Source organism: Ambystoma mexicanum, chromosome 3p (assembly GCF_040938575.1).
Source record: "Ambystoma mexicanum isolate Mex_15411 chromosome 3p, UKY_AmexF1_1, whole genome shotgun sequence".
Classification (NCBI taxonomy): Eukaryota; Metazoa; Chordata; class Amphibia; order Caudata; family Ambystomatidae; genus Ambystoma; species Ambystoma mexicanum.
The window spans coordinates 360,592,269-360,615,448 of NC_090925.1; the positions used below are offsets into that span (position 1 = coordinate 360,592,269).

The window sequence follows — 23,180 nt, forward strand, 5'->3', positions numbered from 1 at the left end:
TTCATTTGCACGCCTGCCCACACACGTGTACAGCAACTTGAATCTGACAGCACGCTCGGCAGAGGTAAGCCTCCGTCTCGTCTGCTCACACATAATGCCGATACGTACGCATTGCGTTGCTAGCTGATCCCGATTCTCGATTTCTCGTAGATGCGCCCCACCACTAGTTTCATGTCATTCTGATTGGCACGCAGAATAGCGCTGGACATTGACGCACAGAATAGCTCTGAACATTAGAGGAAACTGACAACTAACTTTGCTACAGGTACTTTACCATTGCACCGCCTCACTAGTTTCCCCAGATGCTCTATACTACAACCTAATGACGCATCACTCTGACTTGGTATTTCAGCCTCGAGTAGCTCTACTCATCTTTACAACAGAGAGCTCCTTAAATAACCTGAACTTTTGGCTTGCATATACCCTGCCTACAGATTGATTTAACAAAGTCCTCTCGACTATACTTGGCCTCTAACATGCGGTAGTTCATAATGTCAGATATGTCATGGGCTTGCAACATCTGCTATCAATAGTTTCAAATAATCACAAAACATGTTTTGGTTCTTTCCCCTGTTCTCATGTATCCCTTACAGATTAGGGACCCACAAGGATTGGAGTCTGGGGTATCGTGTTCCCACTCTCTTCTACCCCTTTGAGGCCAGCCTGCTTTTAAGTCCTGATGCTGGGTAAGCTTTTATAGCTCTCCAAGAGGTGAAATTATTATAGCTAATCTGTATAGTATGCTTGTCACTAAAATGACAAATGTCTTTAAATTGCAGGGTTCTGTACTCATCCCTAATGAAGGCGGATAGCTAACTTTACATCTGCCGAAATGTGGAAAGTTTGGTTATTCCTCATAATTTTCAAGGTCTACTAATGCACGATCATGACTCCATGCCACGTCCACATGCAAAAGACCAGCATCTATGTAATGTCGGGAATCCACAGACCAGCATATATTTCCTGTGTAGACACAGTACCAAATGTTTAGAAGGATTCTTCAACCTCTAGACACCATTTGTTGAGCAGGATTTATTTGCTTCTGGAAAACGCTCCACTGACTGAGTTTGTATTTGTTACATATTTGTTATATTTTGGAAAATGGGAACAACATGAATTAATGTGTTGCTCATCAATTTGAAACCTTAGAATGCGTGTCTTGTGAATCAATGTATTTTCTTGGGATCAATTCATTTCAGATGAAACCATTGTCAGAATTGATTCCTTGACAACTTGAGTGGTAATTTACCAGTATTTTGGTAACCTTTCTTTTGCTTTACAAATCAAAGATTGTAATAAATACTTGCTAACTTTTTTAGGGTTTTCCATTCGCTTAGGGTTTTCTTAACCCTTGAGGGTATTCTTCTTTTTTCCTGTTATCAATTTTCTCATGCTTTATAAGCTGAATTTGTTAGTAATCTTTTACATTTTTAAATTGCTATATTAAACTTGATTGTTTTAAAAACCAAACTGTGGTCAATTTGCACTACTTGTCCTCCTCGTACTATACAGGTTGTCACAGGGTTACTCGAACCACAAGCCCCATTGGCCAATGCACATGACTCGGAGTGCGTACTATGTTTCTTGTGGAATCTTTTTGTTGTTTTTCTAGTATTCTCCATGAATCTACAGCCCCCTACAGAGAAGTCTACCTTTCAATAATTTTGAAATGGCCCTTTATGTGCTGTCTGATTTGACCCAGCTCTGCTAAGGTCGATCAGCAAGTTCAGATCTCTGCCACTATCCATTCTCATTCTCCAAACTCTTGTACAACCTTCAAAACATCCTTAATAACATTATCCTGCCCTTAATTCAGTGCATAGAGAAATCAGTGTAGGCGTCTGCCCACTGAGTGACACCTCAACCATCAGATACCTACCCCTGGGATCTCTTAACTGTGATTACCATTGGAGTCCTTCCGGAGAAGAATAGCCACACTTGCTCTTTTTACCTCTGTATCCACATGAAGTTATGAGTGTCTAGTCCCTGCACTGTATCTTCCAACAGCCAATCTCTTTAGATGGGGACTCCTGGCAACAAACCAATTCTGGTGCATGCTGTCCGTTCCTGCAGAATCCCCATTCTTTTAGTTGGCAAGGTCAACCCCCAGATGTTCCATACCTATACAATTGTCTTCATGCCAAACCTCCAGCAGAAGGAAAATATTTGCCCTTTGCGTCTGTTATGCCCCAATCGTCAAGCGCAACCTGCAAAGTTGAACCACCATTATCTATTACTCCTAGTGCTCTCACACCATCTTCAGGAGAATTTCTCGGGCTCCAGAACGTGACTCCTTAACCCTTAGAGTAACAACCTCGACCCCATCACTTATTCCACACCCTCAAGTCACCCCCCCCCGGACACCTCTCACAAACACTGCATTCCAGCTCCTCCACAGTGACTAGACCAACATACGAATAACCCCAACAAACTAGTCTTTGCCTTTCTCCCATCATTCTGATTCATTGAGGTGACATCCATTTCTTAATCCATACTCCTTCTTTTTACTGTTCCATTGCTGCTTGTCGTTGCAACAACAACCCTGGCACCTTCCAGAGAGTTGCGTCAGATCTTTTGGAATCCAGGTTCAAGCCTAGTGATCTGTTACCATCATCCACTATTGAAATTGTGTTCTCATTATTATTGATACTTACATGTTACTTCATTGGGAACCACCATCTGTACTGCACCTTTGTCTGGACTGCCTCCTCAGTAATTGGTTTCAACAGTCTTCCTTTCGCAAAGGTAGAAGGGTGCCATGTCATGGAATAAATGCACGTTTCATTGTTTGAAGCTACTTTTCCCTAGTCTCCCAGACGATTGCGTGAATTTCCATCTTGATCTTTAAATTGTGTATTTTAACCAGAATGTCACACAAGTCTTGCTCAAAGTTAATCACTTGGGTTTCCAACTCCGCACTAGTTATTTTAAGTTGCCTACCTTCTATGGCCTGTATGTTGTGAAGGCATCATGAAGCAAGATGCAGACGATGGATTCAAAGTTCAAACTGAATTGCTTTATTAACTCGGATGTCAGGATGGATGAAGGCCAATTTGCCCTATACTAAGGTGGTATTTCCCTACCTTAACGAAATTAAGGAAAGTCTAAGTCATAAAGTTCAAGTTAAGTCCTTGCAAAAACATTTAAAAACGTGGCTCTTCACCCAAGATCTCATCTAAATTGAGACTCCCAGGCTCATAGGCAGCCAACTGTTGTTCCCGATGCATGCCTGTCTGTACCTTCCGCAATCTAGAAGTTATTCTTCCCTAATCAAACGGTGTCTGGAACCAATTACTGCTCAAAATGTCCAGTTAACAAGCATTCTCCAGCATGGGGTCTGGCATGGATTCACATGCTCATGAATATGCCCCGTCGTCAGGCTGGGAATCCTCGGTAAAGAAAAAAAATCAGTATCGGTTTCGTTTCTGATCTGTCTTTCTTAATAGTAACCAATCACTGGTCTCTGGGTCATACTGCCCCCAGCCAATGACTGCCCTCTCCCTAAGCCCCGCCCCTGGCAGCCATCCTCAGATTTTTACCGCATGCTCAAGTGTTGGGAGTCCTCGTGCTATAGCTCTTGAACCTTTACTGCGTTTTGCGCTTTTTCAAAGAGATTTCTCATTTTTCGGTTTAATCGAGCCTCAAGCTCCACAGTTTCTACTTCCGATCAACGGGGACCCGTTTCGGATTTATCTACGCCCCTCAAGGGTGAAGTTGTCCACGAGTTACGCTTCTTTGAAGATTCCAGAAGTTTCTGAGGCCTACCTCGTAAACGAGAAGAACATGGCCCAGGAGAAGGGAAGCTCGACTCCCGGCAAACTGTTCAGGATCTGCACTGGATACAACCTACAAAATGTGTTCAAGGAGGACGAGCATTTGAAATGCCTTTACTGCGTCCACGAGGACAAAATGCACGTGGAGAAGGACTGTGCATTTTGCTTTAACATGTTGGATCGGACGATGAGGGATCGCCGGACCCGTCTCCAACTGGCTGGAAGGCAAGAGCCCAGCAGGTGAGAAGAAGTCTGAGCAGTCTTCGAAGTCCTGTGAGGGCGCCCCGGCGACAGGGGCCCAACAGAAGGCAAAGCACTGCGAGTCCGCGGGCACCGGCAGCGCCGAACAGTCTGGCTCCTCAGCTACCACGCAGGGTGCGCCTTCACCGACGCCATTAAACGTGAGCTAACGCTCTGGCTCGGGGAAGAGGAAATCCGAGAACCCGGCTAAGCTTCTGGAGAGGCCCCGGTCGATCTCAGGAAACGGCCGAGGGGGGAGCGAGGCGGTGACCCTCACCCTAAGATGAAGGCCTCAAGAGCGCCCAAGGTGGTGAAGGCCTTGATTCACCCGGCTAAGGCCTTTATCGAGGGAGTTGCTGCGGCCCTGGCGAAGCCTGTGGAGGCTATCCCAGTGGAGGCGACCTCGGGGCCCAGAGTTTCCCCTGCCTCCGCGGAGGGAATCCTTTTTTAAGCCCATCGAGAAGACCCCCGCGAAGACCCCAGTGGAAAAGGGTGGGGCGGTGGCCGTTACAGACACTGACACAACCTCCGAGGAGGAACTGACTGAGAATTTGGAAGAGGCCCTGCCCCATGGGAGGAATCCTGAGGAGGGGGACGACGAGAGCGAGGGTGGCAATGACAACGAGGTTCCCGTGGGGGACCAACCATTGCTCCCGGCACGCCCGTCGCAACCCGAGCCTCAGGACAACTCGGCGGCCATTTTGACAGCAATCCAAGCCTTATGCACGGAGATAAGGATGAGACTGCACCTACCCCCGACGGACGACCCAGCTGTACCGGGTCAGTCGAGAAGCCCTCCGAACAGGAGGAGAAGAATTCATCCAGTGCCCCTTCAGCCCTCATGGCCTTCTCAGCCTTTGTCGCATTCCCTGATCCCGAGGGACGACACGGGAACGGACACGACGGGGACGGATGACGATGGCGGTGACGACGGGACTGGCCTCCCGTCTCCGATTCCTCGGGCGTCTCCGCCCAACGAGATTGGCTCCTTCCACGCCATGATTTCCAGGGCATCCGAGCTTTTTCAACTCTGCCCTGAGGAGGAGAAGGAAGGCTTCCTCTACCAACGGCGCGAGGCCAAAAGGAAGACGGTCCTCGCGGTGCCGTTGCTGGATGACATCTGGGACGAGGGACTTGCCCTCCTCAAGAACCCGTCCACGACACCTGCCAAGAGGGACCGGTACGAGAAGTAGTACTGGGTCCCCGACGCCGCCCTGTTGTGCCTCAGGATGCAGCCGACCTCGGATTCTGTCGTCTCAGCGGTGGCCAAGAAGAAAGCGGGGGGTGGCAGGGCGCATCGGCTTCATCCTCTACTTCCCCACCGGACAGCGAGGGAAAGAAGCTGGACGCCATGGGACGACGAGTAATCTCATCGGCAACGACGATTAAGGCGGCCAACGCCCTAGCGATGGTGGCCCGCTACGACAGGGAATTGTTGTACAAGATTGCCCCCCTGTTGGACTTCCTCCCGGACGAACGAGGGCAGAGGCCCTGGCTATCCTACAGGAGGGTGAGGTGGCATCGGACCACGCCATAACTAAGGCCGCGGATATTGGCGACAGTGGCTTCCGCCAGTTGGGCAACAGCGCTTGCCTTCGACGGGGGTGTCTCAAGGCGATGGATTTCCGCCAGGACGTGCAAGCCAAGGTTTTGGACATGCCCTTCGACGGGAACAATCTGTTTTGAAAGACTGGATGAGTCGCTGCAGGCCATCAAGAACGAGACAGAGACGGCTCAGGCCTTGGCAGTTCTGCATCAACGGCGGCCACCCTTTTGGAACTCCGGAGGCAAGCAAGGTGCCTCCAAAGAATTCGGCGGCGGCTCCTCGACCTACCGTCAAGCGGCCCGCTCCTCGTCGCAAGAAGCCTACAGGGGACGAGGTAAGTCTGGTGGATCTCGCCGTTGTCGCCAGGGAGGCCAGGGCGGCAAGGCCGCTTCCAAGCAAGCTGAACCGGCCGTCGCGTCTGGCCCCCACCGAAGCACCCCAGTGGGAGGCCGGCTGACGAGGTTCATCAGCGTGTGGAAGTCCATCTCCACCGACCGTTGGGTGCTGGATGCCCTGGCCCACGGGCACACTCTGGAATTTCTAAAGAAGTGCCCCTGAATTCCGCCCGTGGCCAGGAAGGAAAACCACGTCCCTCAACTGCTGTCAAAGGCAAGGGCGATGCTCAAAGGAGCCATCAAGCTCATCCCAAAGAGGCTCTGGGGCTCCGGAGTATACTCAAGATACTTCCTCGTCAGAAAGAAGACAGGAGGTTGGCGTCCCATCCTGGACTTGCGTCGGCTAAACAAATACATCAAGGCACAGAAGTTCTGGATGGTCACCCTCCAGCACGTGCTGGGCCAGCTTGAGGAAGGCAACTTCCTATCCTCGTTGGATCTGGAGGATGCGTACTTTTACATCCCCATCCTAAAAGGACACCGAATGTTTCTCTGGTTCGTAATCCAAGCGCGGCGCTACCAGTTCAAGGCCCTCCCATTCGGATGGTCGGTGCCCAGGGTGTTCACCAAGTGCCTAGCACCAGTGGCGGCGCGGCTGCGCCTGCAGGGGATCCACGTCTACCCCTACCTGGACGACTGGCTCATCCGAGCAGGGACAAGGGAACTGGCCGTCGAACACACAGCAAAGACCGTCCGGCTGCTCACGGACCTGGGATTCATCCCATCAAGTTCCCCAAATCCCACCTGGTTCTGTCGCAGGTCGCGCTGTTTCTGGGAGCCAAGCTCGATACAGTAGCGCAGTTGGCCTTTCCGTCGGAGGAAAGCATGCAGGCCATCCTGGGCAAGGTACAGCGTCTGCTGGCCACGGATGTGGCCAGACTGAGGTCCATCAAGTACCTTCTCGGGATGATGTCATCTAGCATTTATCTGGTGCGCCTGTGCAGGCTTCGGATGCGTCCTCTGCAGGAGTTCCTCGACGCCTGTTGGACGCAAGCGACGGGCAGCTCCGAGGACAAGATCGCGCTCAACGAAGTATTCTGCCAAGCAATTCGATGGTGGGGTACCTACGCGCATCTCGCCACGGGCACGGACTTTCAGACCCTAGCATACTAGGTGACGGTGACGACGGATGCCTCCCTGGAGGGGTGGGGAGCGCACACCCGAGATCTTCATGCGAGAGGCCTGTGGCTCCCGGAGGAGAGGCCGCTCCACATCAACATACTGCAGCTCTGAGCAGTGTTCTGGGCCCTCAAATCATTCCTCCCGTCCCTCAAGGACAAGGTGGTGAGGATCTTGACCGACAACACCACCATGTTCTACATCCGGAAGCAGGGAGGAACCAGATCCCCAGCTCTGTCCAAGGAAGCCCAGTATCTGTGGCACTGGGCCGTTGCCCAGGGGATGTTTCTGGTGCCTTTTTCATCTAGCAGGGATAAAAAACAACATTGCCGACTCACTCAGCAGGGATATGCGCTCGTGCCACGAGTGGGAACTGCGCCAGGATCAAGTGGATCAACTCTTCCTGCGATGGGGCAAGTCCCAAATCGACCTGTTCGCGACAGCGATGAATTCCAAATGCCAGAGGTTCGCCAGCAGGTTCCCCCCAGCCGAGGAGCATGGGCGATGCTTTCTCGTTCCCCTGGGACAGCCTGTGCCTGTATGCGTTCCCGCCGTTGCTGCTCAGGCTCATCAACCAACTCAAGAGGTCCCGGTGCAGGATGATCCTCGTCGCACTGGGGTGGCCGAGACAGATATGCTTCCCGGACCTTCTGGACTTGTCAGCGTCCCCACCAGTCAAACTGTCGACGGACGCAGATCTTTTCTCCAGTTTTTGGCCGTTTACAAGCTACGTGAGGACACCACTTTCGAATCGAGTTTAGTCGCACAGTTGGTTTGATCATAAGTTAGGTGACAGTTTCGGTCGTGGTAGTGCGCTCAGGCAGACAGACAACAAAAGTTGAAATGTCAGCCTTTGCGTTTGCTTTTTTTAGGGCCACTGACAGAAATTTGGCCCTCGTCCTGGACCATCTGACGGCTTCGCCTGCTATCCGACGGGACCAACAAGTTTCTTCGTCTAGTGTCGTTGCCTGCGAAGTAAGTGGTGTCATGTATGCTTGCTTTTCGTGTGATAATGCTGGGCAGGACATGAGCAGATGGCGCACAGATTCTACTTCATCTGGAACTCCACACAGACGGCAGTCTGGAACTGGAGAAAGAGCTCTAGTATTCAAAATTTCCCTGGTCGGAAGGAGATTTAGTCGAGCACGCATAAATGTTTTCCTTAGTTCTTTTGCAGGAAATTTCTCACAATATTTGAGAGGGACCTTCAGCTGGTTGTATGATGGTGGGAGGTACTTTAAAGATTTGTAAAGCTGAATTTTTTCGTTTGTTAATCCTATCTTGTTGCTCGAGTTTGGTCTTTACTCGTCTTGGGTTTGAAATCAGGGTTTCTTCATTGCATGCTACTTCTTCGAGTTTGGCTTGGATTTTGGTAACCCAATCAGTTAAAGGTTTGCAAGATCCCGTGTTGATTTCAGAGGCTACCACCTGGAAAATTGGAAGTGAGCTGGGCATCAAGATTTTTCTGTAGAGCTGTGTGGCGCTTTGCGTCACCACCTGGCTAAAGATGGCAAGCCCAGATCTCTGCGGATCGCTGGCATAGGGGCTGACTTGGGCAGGCCCAGCACTGATTTCCAAAGGAATCCCTCTAACTGGGTCCAATACTCCGCTGGGAGGGTTGGGTTGGCCGCCATTCCGTAGGTTATAGCCGGAACTACTTTTGATTTGTTGAACTGGAGAGCGGGAAACCACGAGAACTTCCCGAACCTTTTATCCACTGCACGTGTTTGTGCAGTTAGATTTCTCATTTTTCCCCAGAGTGAGTTTTGAAGAGAGTTTTCTTAGAGTATTGTCAATCTGAATTCCCAAATATTTGTATTCGCTGACCTGTTCGATTTTGGTCTTTTCGAGATGCCAGGAGCTGTTTGCCTGTTGTTTCTTTGATGTTTTTGAGAATATCAGAATTAAGGTTTTGGATTTGTTGATCTTTAGGTTATTGCTTTCCATGTATGCCGCTAGGTTTGTAAGTTGCCTTTGTAGGCCTATTGCAGTCTGATCCATGAGAATCAGGTCGTCGGTGTACCACAATCTTGACATCATATAGGTGCCAACTTTGGGTGGAAAAGATCACACTTTTTTTTCTGATTCTTGAAAATCACTGATGAAAGCTGTGAACAGCGCAGGGGCCAGTGGACAGCCCTGTTTGACCCCTCGTTCTGTGTTGTTCTGGTCTGAGAGGGTACCTTGACGACTGAGGCACACCCGTAGAGATGTTGATGTAGGGCCATTATTGGCTCTAGCACAGGACCCGGGCAATTCCAAGCTGTTAACTTTGCCCATAGTTTGTTTCAATCCACCATTTCGAAGGCTTGAGATAGATCTACCATCGCCATGTAGACCTTGGGCGCCCCTCTCTTTACTTTCGCTTCGATGTTGAGAATTAGCAGATTTATTGTTGTGCCAGCGCCCTTTTGGAAGCCAGTTTGAAAAATGTCAGCTGAGGGTGAGTTTTAGACGGCAATTGTTCTGGAGATGGCTTTCACATTGTCCAATTTGATCCATGGGTCCGTGGTCGTGGGAGGGATCGTTTTAGCTGAGGTTTGAGGAGAATGGTAAAGATCTGTGAAGTGTGCGATCCAGTTTTGTTCAGGTACGGAGTTTGAGATCAGTGGAGCGGTCTGGCCGTTTACGCTCTTAAGGTGCGTCCAGAAGTCTGATGTTTCTGGATACCCAGGTACGTAGCATGGCTTCCGCCTCATTCTGGTACATGGTCTGCCGTTGTTGCTTTAGCCAAGTTTTGTAGGACCTGACTGACATGTAGGATGTAGTCCAAGCGTCTCTGGTTTCTGTTTTCACTGCTAGTTTTTTTAACTTTCTCACCTCTAATCGCTTTCCAGCGACCTCATTGTTGAACGTGTGGATGTGGGTAGGATGGTTTCGTGTTTTGCCAGTAAAACTGACTTTGTGGGCAGCTAATAGAGACGTGTACTCGGGTCTCGCTTCTTCTGAGCTGTTTTGACCAGGTTTCTTGCTTCGGTTGGCCTGGAAGGATCTTATGTTTTCCGATGTTAGTCGGAGTTGATTTTGTTGCTTGTTTGATTCTATGTCTGGTGAGTACTGAGGTCTTTTCAGATTCTATGTCGGGTGAGTACTGAGGTCTTTTCAGTAACGCTCCATCCCAAGACATCTGCAGGAGATTGTAGTCACTTTCGATTGTTTTTATGACTGTGCAGTCCACAAAGTATGGGATCAGGCCTTCTGTGATGAAGATGTAATCTAGGGTAGCAACGGATTCTGCCCTTTCCCAGGTTGGTACTTGGGTACCACTGTCTCGTATAGCTGCTGCGTTGTGGAATTTTCTTGATTTCATTAAATTAGACCATGCGCAGCCTCCTTTGTCGGCCAGCGATTGTGGCTTGTGTGCTTTGCCCTTCCTAGTATCTGCCTCACAATTGGCGTTCAGGTCTCCGCATATTATGATGTTTGGAACCTTCCAGTCGATTGTAATTTCGTCGATAATATTTGCTGTCGAGTTGCAGAAATCTTTCGTGGTTGTTCTCGCCGGGTTCCAGTATGTTGATTATGGCTAAATCGGTGTTTACCCAGGAGTCTCGGCCATGGTCGTGTTGAAGCCATGTGGATAGTAGAGCAAGCATGCCGTAGCCCTCTGCGATTTTACCCTTTGGGGCGATCCCTGAACCCACACGGATGGCAGTCAGCAGGCCCGCTGATGGTCGGCCCGCCATGGAACTTGTAGCTGGTGAGACTTCAATTTCAAACCCATCCAAGGCAGGTTTGTCCAGGAGCCAAGTTTCTTGCAAACAGATCAAGTCGAATGCGCCCAGACTTATGTCACTTGGTCTGGTTAGGTGGCGGTATCCTCTGGTGTTCCATGATGCCATTGTGAGGGCACTTTCTTTGAGCTGGGTCGTTCAGTTCTCAGACAGCCTATTGGTATCAGTGGAACACAACAGTCGCTGCTATTTCCTTTGATTTCGTGAGAAAGTGTCAGCAATCCACTTCCATGGATTTGAGGCAGATGTCTCTATCGACTCCCTCTTCAGCGGGGTCACCTTTGCTTCTGTCCGATGTGTCTCCTGGGTGCTCTCAGCCAGTCTGTGAGAGGAGGTGGATGATGCATAATTTTCATGATTCCACTTTTTTAAGCGATCGTCATGGAGTTTGACCCCCTCCTCTTCCTGTCTTTCTGGCGTCTGTCCGTCTGTAGTCTCCTGATGGGGGGGGGGGGGAGGCGATGCGATTATCACGGCGATGGCTTGAGGGCCCCCTCCTTGCCCTGTCGCTGCCCATCTGGACTGTTTTGGGCTTCTGCAGTTGTATTTTTAGACCTATGCAGTGAAGGTCTTTCGTTACTTTGGAGGTGATTTCACTTAACGCCTTGTTTCTTATGTGGAGCTATGCTTTTGCTTTGTGCTCCCGATGATGAGGCTTGATAAGTATGAAGTCGTCAGAAGTTATGTGTTTGAGCTTGTCGATTTTTCCTAGTATTCTTAATACTGTTCTTCGATTTAGTACCAGGTAGCTGTCTTTAGCTGAGGTTTGTTCCAATTTGAAAAGCGACGAGTCAGCCAGTTTGGAGTTTATTTTGACTTCCGCCTCACTAGTTCTCATGTACTTCTTGAAAGAGTGGACTCAGATACAATCGTGTCAATGGTTTTGTCCTAATCTCGTTTCGAGTTTCCGATCAGGTCTGTGATTATTGGTTTTCTTTAGGTTTTTGAGGGCTTCTAAAGCAGTGCTTAGAAAGTTTGAGCGCGGCCTTTGAGTGCGAGCCACCGACTTTTCGACTGTTCGTTTTTCTTCGTCCCGAGGGGTAGGTGCCACTTGTTCCTTGCCAAGATCAGGGAGTGTCTTAGTTACTATCACTGGATTTGTCGATGGAGCAGGAGTAGATTCTTCGGCATCTAGGTGCTGGGTTGTTTCCACCAGGTCCAAGGAAAGGTCATGGTCATCGTTTGTTATCAGGACGACCGCGGGGCCTACCTTGATTTGGGATTTTGCTGTTTTGGGACTGTTATTCCCCCTTTGATTATGAGGCGTGTAGACTTTAGGGTTGGGGCCCTGCGGCGGCTTTTCTTCTGTCGACTTAACTTGTGTGCATAGAGTGTTTGAAAGGTTCCTCTCCTTTATTTGATTTGCGCTTCTTGCTGACTGGACTGCGGGGTCCGCTGGTGATATTAGTGAAGAGTGCTTTGTCGAGATTTTTGTAAAAATCGGGGCCAGTTCCTTGAACTTCTCGCTGTCTAAAGTCTGGGTAGATTTTGATTGACATGGTTTGGGGGTTTGCCCCAAGATTCTGTTCTTACACAGTTCCTCGCCCAGTTTGTCTATTTTTTTGCCCAAGATTTTTTCCGTACTGTTAGAGTTTCGCCTATGAAGGACAGTTTGTCTTTCATGGTGCTTGTCATTGCAGTGTTATCTGTGAGGGCCTCGTGGATTGATTCATAGAGCTTGCCAAATGGATTTAGGGCCATCGTGAATGCCGACATGATGGATAGAAGATCTATTTTTTTTTATGGTGTCTCCTTGTCTGCCGTAAGTGGAATTTCACTTGAGCTACGTGGTTTTGTTGGAGTTTTTAGGCCTCTGTCTGTAGAAGGCTGGGACAATCATTCCGAGGATCTTTTTTCTGCTGGTGTTTCTCCTTGGATGATGAGGAATTCTCCCGAGAGTCTGCTAGGGTTTCCCTGAATGTGTGGCCGAGTCCATGCGTAGTGGTCCACGGTCTGGCGAGTTCTAGGATCTGGAATACACCGGTCTCTTGTCGGGGTATCTGGAGTGTGATTCTTCAACTTCCGGCGCTTTCAGTGTGATGGTTCAGTGTTTTGAGATCCAATGTCTGTTCTGTTTTGGCCGCTCTCGGTTTTTTTATGTTTTCTGTTTGTGGCGCTAAGCTATCAGTCACCACGATCCTGTCCGTAGTTGGGCCACGTTGTGGTTGAGGTTTAAGCTTAACCGCGAGTCCGGCGGGGTCAGATCCGTTTTTCGTGCTTTGGATCTTTGGGGCGAGTCTTGGATAGCCTCCAGGATTTCTGCATTGGACAACTCAGGGTCTTGGTCTAGTTTTCTTTTGTGTTGTGTTATGAAGTATTCTTTTAGAGATGCAGATATCAGGGGAGCTGGTAGACATTTTGAGCCCCCCCTGAGTTTTGGGACTAGTTTCCGATGTTTCTTGGTGAATATTTTTTCGGACGTAGATCTTGTTTTTGTGGTCACTTTTGTGAACAAAGTCTTTGAGGCCTGGTTTGGGTGTCCTGGCGCTCTAGTTTGGGGGCCCAGAAGCGTCGACTGAGTCTCACCTAAGGCTGGAGGGAGATCCACAGCCAAGGCGGAGTTTGGGCTTTGTGTAGAGGTGGCGTGCGGTGGGCACACACCGGACTTTGGGACTTTCCCAGGCGAATTTTGGCCTGTCGGCTCATTTGCTTCAGCGGCCGCCATCTGATGGAAGGAGGATGACCCGTGAGATACTTCGAACACTGAGCCGTTTGGCGAATGGGTTTGCTCCTCGTTTTCCGTATCTCATGAGTCGTTGGAAATGTTTCTCTTAGGGGTAGCTTGTGGATTTAACTGCTTGCTTTGGCCGCTTTTGCTGCTTTCCAGGTGTGAATTTACTTTGGTGAATTTGGGCTGTAGTCACTTTCCCTTCGGCTGGCAGGGCTGGCGGCTGAGTGCTTGCGCTTACGTTACTTGAAATGTTCTCCCGGGTTACTGCATGGAAGCGCAGTGCTGCTAAGGGAGGCCTGAGAGGCGTAGCATCAGCGGTGGGTCGAGTCGTGCGCGCCGCACCCAGCCGTTCAGAGCCCAGCCGCGACTGTCCTCCGACAGTCTCCGGCAAGGACTCACTCTTCAAGATGGTGGGACTGCCGGGTGCTTTGCGCGAAGGTGATCCTAATGGACTTAAAGATACAACTGCTAGGGTGAGCTTCTTTCTAACGGCCTCTTGCAAGTTTTCTACCCCCGCCGCCTCAGACCCAGGCAACGCTGGAGGGGGCTCGATGGTGGTTAAGTTCTTCCACTCGAATACCACAATGGCCTCAACGTCCGCTTGCGGATGTGAGTTTAAGGGCTGGGAGAACTCTTTCAGAAGTTGCGGCAACTTTGTGAGAGCAGAGGGGATGGGGTTTTTGATGTTTTCAGTTGGGGTCGACGTTGACGGCACAGAGGAACCTTTTCCTGTTTTGCGACTTTTTCCCTCCCTCGGTTTCCTAGGATTCTAGATGTCTTGTGGTTCTATCTGTTCTTGGGATGATTTGCTGCTCAGCAGACGGCATGTGTCGTCTCTGGTTGGTGAAAGAGGCGCCATGAGGAAAGGCTTGACTGTGACTTGACTGTAAGTGGAATTGCCGTAAGAGTCAGAGTGGATTCTTGAGGTTGAACGCACGGCCCTTGCCGCGAAGGGCTGCTTACCTCGTGACCGGACACACTGCTTCGCACACCGCTCCACGCCCGCGCTGTGTTTAAGTAGGAAGTCCTTTCTGGTTCTGTAGAAATCAGTAGGGATCGAAAGAGGACTGCAGAGTGAATCGTGTTTTCAGCAGCGGTCTGTCCTCACGACTCGCACCAGACACACTGCTTCGCACACCGCCATTCTTCATCACGACACGTAGTCGCATAACTTGCAGGCCTGGCTCCTGCAGCACTAGAGTTTGGAGGGTACGATATCGCAGCTGACTGCAGAGAGGTTCTTGCAAAAGCCAGGGCGTCCTCAACTCTCAAGTGCTACAGACAAAAGTGGAAGAGGTTCTCTGTCTGGTGCCGTGCACAGAAGATTAACCCTAAACCGATTACAGCCCCTCAAGTGCTACCGTACTTACTGTCGCTGGCCAAAGCTGGACTAGCTCACGTTTCCATCACGATACATCTGGCAGCGATTTCCCGATACACCAGAACTGCAGGACGGTCGTCCCTGTGGTCTCATCGCCTGATGAAGGAGTTTATGAAAGGACTGTTCCGATCGTTCCGCCGGTGAAGGCTCCGGCCCCGGCCCCGGCGTGGGAGCTCAACGTGGTGCTGACCAGGCTCATGGGCCCGCCATTTGAGCCTTTGCATTTGGCTCCGTTGAAGTTCCTGTCGTGGAAGACAGCGTTCCTTGTGGCCATCACCTCACCCCTCCTTCATGTCCAAGGTGCCGTCGGACTTCCATCTCAGCGAGCCCTTGGTGTCTTTTTCGCCGGCCGAGAGGACTTTTCACTCGCTGGATGTCGCTAGAGCGCTGAAGTTCTAAGTGGACCGAACGAAAAGTTTTCGGAAGACATCACAGCTGTTTGTGAACTTTGGACCTGTGAACCAAGGGAAGGCTCTCTCGGAGGCTTCCATTTCCAGATGGCTCTCCGGCTGCATCATGCACTGTCATCGGTTGGCAAACCGACTGTTGCCCGGCCGTCCGAGAGCCCAATCGACCAGAGCGATTGCTACTACCACGGCTTTCTTGTCTGGTGTGCCCCTGCTGGACATCTGCAGGGCTGCTACGTGGAGGTCGACGCACACCTTCACGAGATTCTACTGAGATTCTACTGCATCGACCGGGATTCCAGGGACGAGTCCGGAGTCGGCCAGGCAGTGCCGCGCAACCTGTTCGCTTAAGGTGAGCCTGGTGAGAGGTAAGAGTTGCTTAATGTTGTTTTATGTAATGCTTAATGTTGAGCCTTGCCACCTCCCGTGGTTGTGCATGTGTGTACTGCTATGTATTCTTACATTCATGAGCATGTGAATCCATGCCAGACCCCATGCTGGAGAAGGAACAAGTTTCTTACCTGTAACTGTTCTCCAGCATGGGTCTGGTATGGATTCACATGCAAACCCTCTCTCCTACCCCTCTGCGGCTCTTCACTTGGTCATACTGCCACTTTACGTGCTACCAAATCTGAGGATGGCTGCCAGGGGCGGGGTTTAGGGAGAGGCCAGTCATTGGCTGGGGGCAGTATGATCCAGAGACCAGTGATTGGTTACTACTAAGAAAGACGGATCAGAAACGAAACTGATACTGATTTTTTTATTTACCGAGGATTCCCAGCTTGGCGGGGAATATTCATGAGCATGTGAATCCATGCTGGAGAACAACAGTTACAGGTAAGTAACTTGTTCCTAACTCTGTACTCTGACACCCTGTGATCTTCCCATGTAATGATTGTAACATACTGCCTTAAGTTTCTAATGTAACCTAATTCTTAAGTTAAAAGTGCCTAGATGCCTATGGGCTATGTGCGCTATTAAATAAAGTATGTTTTTTTCCAAAGCCTATCCTTGCCCTCAAAAGGAAAGCTAAACATTGTGTAGGCATGTCGGCAATAAAAGAAATGGTGATTTTAATAAAGTTTGGAGCTGCTTCTAGCTCCTACCTTACTTTTCAGCTCCCCTTTGCCAAGTTCAAGAAAGTTCCACAAATGTCTTGCGATTAATCTTCCCAAGTTCAAAACAGTTCTACAAATCCTCTGGGTTCCCTTCCCAAGTTCAAGGCAACGTGGTTCCAAAAAAAGGGTCTGAGGTTCCAGTCCTCAAGACAGCACCAAAGTTCATCAAGTCTGTGGTTTCCCTTCCCCAAGACTTCAACTTGCCAATTTATACTTGGTCTCAGTCTCTCAATGTTCAAAACCACTCCTTCTGGATTAAATTAACAGTTCAATCGGATTACGCCTTCTCAGTTCACTTCAACAGTGTCTTTGGCTTTCATAATTGAGGTCTCCTGGTCTAGTTGTAGTTGTCGGACCACGCGGTCCACCCATTACATGTTGCGCAACCGTGAACCTTAGGCTTTCTAGCCCACACAAGTTGTTCTGTATCTGCCCCTTTGTGCATGTTCAGTCACTTGACTTCTCCTTGTCAGCCTCTTGGCTTTGCCACATATCCTTTGCCAGTCTTTTGCCTTGCCACACTGTATTAATGCGCAAAGTTCACTGTGTGGGATTTTTATTCCTTCACCGCCTTGCTTGTCATGCTTCTCGCAATCGTCCACACTTGCTCTCTTGCCTCATGCTTTGCTTTTAAATAAGCAATATCTGAATTCCACATTAATTTGTCATCAGGTTGTAGCTTTGTTTATTCAGTTTGGTATTAAGTTTTGGCGATTGTTTACTTTGCTGCTTACATATTACATGGTCCTTAATCGTCTCCCAACCCGTGGCTTTGGGTTTGTTTCATTCTCCAGCATGGGGTCTGGCATGGATTCACATGCCCATGAATATTCCCCTTCAGGCTGGGAATCCTCTGTAAAGAAAAAGGTAAAGAAAAAATCAGTATCAGTATCAGTTTCGTTTCTGATCTGTCTTTCTTAGTAGTAACCAATCGCTGATATCTGGGTCATACTGCCCCCAGCCAATGACTGCCCTCTCCCTAAGCCCCGCCTCCGGCAGCCATCCTCAGATTTTTACCGCACGTTCAAGTGTTGGGAGTCCTCGTGCTTCGCTCTCGAGTTTTTTTGCTGCTTTTTCGCGCTTTTTCAGGAGCTTTTCTCATTTTTCGGTTTAATCGAGCCTCAAGCTCCACCATTTCTACTTCCGATAACGGGGACCCGTTTCGGAATTCTTCTACGCCCCTCAAGGGTGAAGTTTTCGTTGAGTTTACGCTTCTTGGAGGATTCCGGAAGATCTGCGGCCTACCTCAACGGACATGGCCCAGGACAAGGGAAGCTCGACTGCCGGATCCAAGCTGTTCAGGTGCTGCTCTGGATGTGGACTACAAAATGTTTCCAAGGAGGACGAGCATTCGCCATGTCTATACTGCCTTCATGAGGACAAGACGCACGTGGAGAAGGACTGTGCGTTCTGCAAGAACCTTTCGGAATGGACCAAACAAGATCGTCGTTCCCACCTCGCCGCCTGGCTGGAGAAGGGCACAGCAGGTGAGAAGGCGAAGAAAAAGTCTGAGCAGGCTTCTAAGTCCTCTGAGGGCGACCCGGCGACTGGGGCCCAACAGAACGCCAAGCACCGCGAGTCTGCGGGCACCAGGAGCGCCGAAAGGTCGGGCTCTTTGGCTGCCAGGCAGGGCACGACTTCCCCGGCACGTTCAACCACGAGCCAGCGCTCTGGTTCGGGGAAGAGTAAGTCCGAGAACCCGGGTAAGCTGCTGGAGCGGCCCCGGTCGCTCTCAAAGGCTCCCGAGGGGGAGCGAGGCGCTGACCCCCCAACCCCCCCCCCCCAAGGCGAAGGCCCAGGACGCAGCTAAGGTGGTGAGGGCTTTGATCCATCCGACAAAGGCCTCTATCGAAGTGGTCGCTGCGACCCTGGCGAAGCCGGCTGAGACTACGCCAGTGGAAACGGCCTCTGGGCCCAGAGTATCCCTGCCACCGCGGAGGGAATCCTCTTTCCAGCCCATCGTTAAGACCCCTGTGAAGACCCTGGTGGAAAAAGAGGGGGGGGGGCGGTGGCCATTACAGACTCGGAATCAGCCTCGGAGGAGGATCTGATGGAAACCGGGAAGGGCCTCAACAAGAGGTTCATAGGCCTCAACGAGAAGTTCGAGAAGGTTCGATCCCAGGGGACGGTTCCCGCTGATGTGATCGAAGATAGCAACGAAGAGGGCCCAGTGGGACAGCCATCCCGTCCGTCGCAGCCATTACCCGAGCCCCAGGATAGCTTGGCGACCATTTTGTTGGCGATTCAGTCCTTATGTACTGAGATAAGGACGAGGTTACCACAGACCCCGACGGAGGATCCAGAACCAGGCCCGTCGGGAAGCCCTCTGAACAAGCGGAGGAGAGTCACCCCGCTCCTCCCTTCGTGCCCGCGAGGCCTGTGGACCCCTCATCCCCCTCGCCGGACCGTATAGAGGATACGGCGACGGATACAGCGACAGGGACGGACGACGATGGCGGCGATGACACAACAGACATCCCGTCTTCACCCCCCCTCCCCCCCCATGTCTTTGTAACCACCCACCGGCCTCTGTGCTTGCCCCCCCCTCTTCCACCTCCCACTCCCCCCCCCCCCCCCACACCCCACACACCCGGTTGTTCCTGGTCTCCTAGCGCTTTCAAAAACAATACTGTGAAGAAAATAATACAGGGCTCATCATTCCCGTTCATCAGACGTACCCATATCTCCCCCCTCTCCCAGGCTAGCACAGTTTCCAGCAGAACTCGCGACACTCGATCGCATAACTGACAAAGCTTCACACTCTATCAATAAGTGCTTTGCAGTTTCCAGCTCCCGATTTCCACACAGGCGACAAGTTCTTTTGCCATGTGGGATGTTGGTCCATGCGGGATGTTGGTCCATGCCCCAGTGATTTCTACTGTGTGAACTGCGTTTGTTTTTAGTTTGAGGTAGTTCCAGGGCAGCTGGTTTCTCCCAAACTGCTCGATGTAAGCTGGAGCCCCTGTTCTATTAGCAATATATTGTACAAAGTGAAGGCTATGACTCATAGTTCGGAGTTTGCTTTTAAGGAGCTCTTGGTGAAATCTTAGATTTCATTTCCTGCTTATTGCGTATATATGTCGGGGGATTCACCGGGTATCTGGGATAGTGAATGATTGCAGCCGTACTCCTGCTGAGAACAGCGGCAGCAGTCGTCGCACATCTCCGACATGGACGCCTGCTTCAATTCCGCTCACTCTGACGTGGAGTGGGATTTTCCGGGACGCTCTCCGGGTAAGCAATGTAAGACGCTGGTGCACAAGTGGTAGGCAAGCACCAGGTGGTAGGGAATCGTACAAAAATTTCGACCTTCGAATTGAGACGGGTGAAAATGCCGACTTTTTTTTAACCCCCCTTACACCACATGTGTGGGGGTTTAGAGTATAATATTAATATGGGGGTGGGGCTGTGGGGGTCGCCCCTTGCATATATATGTGGTGTAAAGGGTTAAAAAAAACTCGGCATTTTCAGCTGTCGCAATAATCACATAGATCCAGTGGTAGGGGAAAAAGGGAACGGGAAAAGCAAGGGCTGCAATATAATGGATGGTGGGGGCTCGTAGATGGTCACTAGCACAGGTCCATGCAAATAAATGAAGCAGCAGTGCAATACAGGCCGGCAGCACAGAACTTACTTTGTGCTGGTAAGCTAGACTATAGTAACAGGCAGTCAGTGTTCACAGACCGTCACAAGCAGTCTGGCAGTGAAATCTCTGTAACTGCACATATCTTGTCGGGGTCCTGATTTTATACTGGGCACGCCTCCAAGTTTAAAACGGCAGTGAAAACTGCAATGGACTCTGTCCAGGACTCCAGGCTCTTCTCAGGCTCTATGAAACTGCACACAGCCACAGCAAACATTTGGCATCCACTGTTTCAGCATACAGGGGCAGCAACATTAGCTTGGATGGGGGGGGGGGGGCTGGTCACACGAAAAACGAAACCGAGTGGGGAGTGGAGTTCTGAATGCTACAAATAAAGCCTGATACACTGAATGCTACAAATAAAGCTTAGAGTGGACCCTATCTTATCTAGCATATTTTCTTTGAGGTGCGCCTGAATTATAGTGCACTCCTTTGTCACGAACGCGAAGATGGCTGGAGGACACCCAACAAAACTACAGCCACGTTTTACGGGAGCATGGGGTTAAATTGTATTTGACTTGGAGGAATAACGTTGGGTGATCCGGAGCTTTTTCATAAAGATGGGTTATTTTTATCAGAAAGGGGCATAGTTATTTGCCACAAACATTCTCAATGCCATAGCAGGCAGGGGATGCATCTAAAGGTACTTTTAGGGTGGGGGCCCTCAGCAGCCGTGTACCCACATGAGCGTGGTGGCGTGCCGGGCAGAAGGCTGCCCGCAACCGGCGGCGCCACTTAGGATGACGGGTCTATCTTTCACGGACCTGGGAATAGGACGGGTCTCATGAGCAAGGCCCTGGGGGGAAAAGACAAGGACAGTTCCCAAATCACTAGTCCCATCGACCCAAGAGCAATATTGGTTTCCTTTGTATAGATCTGGCGATGACGGGCATCCTTATTTTCTGACCCTGAGGTGCCCAAAAGAGTCTTTGGACACATTTTATATGTTGTAAAATAATAAAGCCTGCAGCCTATAATTTGCCACAAATCTTTGGTAGCTTTGTACATTGTTTTGTGATTTGTGTATTGCCATAGGCTCCTCCACATCTTATGCCTGGTGCTGCTGAATGACACTAGACCTGGGGTTGGGGTGGCGGGGGCTGGGGGGGGGGTTGTCCCGGTATTAAGATAAAAGCAGCACAGCGTAGGGGGGAGGCTGGAAAAAAGATGGCGACTACCAGGTGCTAACCCCACAGTGAAAGGACAAGAAAAAAACAAGGTGCAAATGTCAACTTGTTTTATGAAGAAAAGATGCACGTGCCTCTCCCTTCAAAGGGAAGAGGGTGCGGAAATCGGGCCAGCCAACTGGTCTGGGCGGTCAAAACCGGTCACTTTGATCGGGCCGACTGCTGCCAGGGAGGGCTCATGGCCTTAGGACAACTCTGCCCCATAAATTCGAGGGGGTGGGGGACACAGGAACATTCTTCCTGCATCGCGCTCGTCACGCTTGCGAAGCCTGTGAAGAATAAATGTTTTGCCACCCAGCCCACTCTAGTTATGTTGTGAAGGGGGAATAAACGGAGGGCAGTGGTCCTTTACAAGGTTTCAAAGCGGAAAAAATTCTTGATGACCAAGAAATATTGTGAACGCCTTGGGTGAAAAGCGGGGGCAGGTGTCGGGTGGAAGGCTGCCTGCAACCGCAAAGGGTGCCACCAGTTACAAGGATGACCAGTCCAACTTTCACGGACCTGGGAATATAATAATGTAAGGTCCCATGCACAGAGACCTGGGGGAAAAGAGGAGTACGACTGACTGGTCCCACGTCACACAGACTTGAGAGCAGTATTGGTTTTCCTTTGTTATTTTGGCGATGAAGGGCATCCTTCTTTTCTGGCCCTGAGGTGCCGAAAAGGACCCCCGGAGTCTTTGGACAAATACTATGTTTTAAAATTAATTAGCCTCCAGCCTATAATTTGCCACAAATCATTGGTCTTGTGCATTGTTTAATGTCTCCTACAGCGTCCTGTCTTTCTCCCAACTGCAGGCGGTCCAAAATAAGTGGACGGTTGGCGTGGGCACCACGCCAGAATTTTACTCCCTGCACCTGTGAGTTCACCTTCCTTCAGGGCCAGGTTGCTCTGTAGGAATGCCACCCACCTCCTCCCTCCTATCCATCACTGGATAGAGGCCCCCTCAAGTCTCCCACGTTGCTGCCAGAAGCGCTCATTTTCTGCCCATACTAGCACCCTAAAAGATTTGTCTGCCCCTACTCGCTCTCCAGAACCTGGACACACAGATGGACAGATAACTGCCCTCTTCGACCAGTTTGTTGCTTCTCCCCCAGCTGTGAAGGCAAGGCCCTACTCTCACCGCCAGGTCTGGGGCAATACGCAACCCTGTCACCAACACCTGAAGTGTCAATCTGTGGAGCACCCAACAGCATCTTTCAGTCAACCTGTGGGCCACACTAGTCCTTCCTGCCCGGCAACTCTGCTCCATGGTATCTGGCTCCTCCGTTTCCCTCTGTTGATTAACGTGCTGGCAAAAGGCCCTGTCTCAGTCATGTGCTGCCGCTATTTCAGACACTTGGGGGGGGGGGCAGGGGACACTTGTTACTCTACCGGGATAGGAGAGGAGCTTCTCGGGTGGCACTCATAGACTTGGAAAGAAATGCTGGGAGCAGGGATGTCGCATCTGCTCCGAGAGAAATCTCTGCCACACACCCAAATTGAATCTTGTTTTGTGTGCATGGTAGCAAAGGATATTCAAGAGGGAGATGGGACATTGTCAAACCTCTACACATTTAACTAAAAATAGTCTGCCTCTCATTGTTGCCATGTTTCTTTTACCCACTTTGATGGAAACCATTCTATTGATCTAGCAATGAATTCCAGGTTACAAGTAGATTTTTGCTGTTTAGCTCACTGAATTATTCAGGTCATGTTAGAGCTCATCACTGAGATCGTCTTTGTTCAGCTTGAATTAATTTGGAATTGGGAGAAAGAACTGTAAGTGCTGTAGCATCTTATCCTTTTATGGATTTCCTGTATGTAGTCCCTAGATGGTGAGGGAGATGTGCTATGGTGCTGCACCTGTACAGGGGAGGAGACTGTTGGCAATTATGTTTTATATCGGAAACCACAAGGTTTATGTCTGACGTGCCTTCACTTTAAGATTTACGTAACTCCCCAAGCATTCCTTTTGCAAGAGAGT

The 23,180-nt window shown here is 50.2% G+C and overlaps 1 protein-coding gene across 1 annotated transcript in view; it reads left to right on the forward strand.

Annotated features, from left to right (window-relative positions):
* ASXL1 (ASXL transcriptional regulator 1) overlaps positions 1-23,180 on the forward strand; it is an 858,527-nt gene that overhangs the window by 147,288 nt on the left and 688,059 nt on the right. The window lies entirely within an intron of this gene.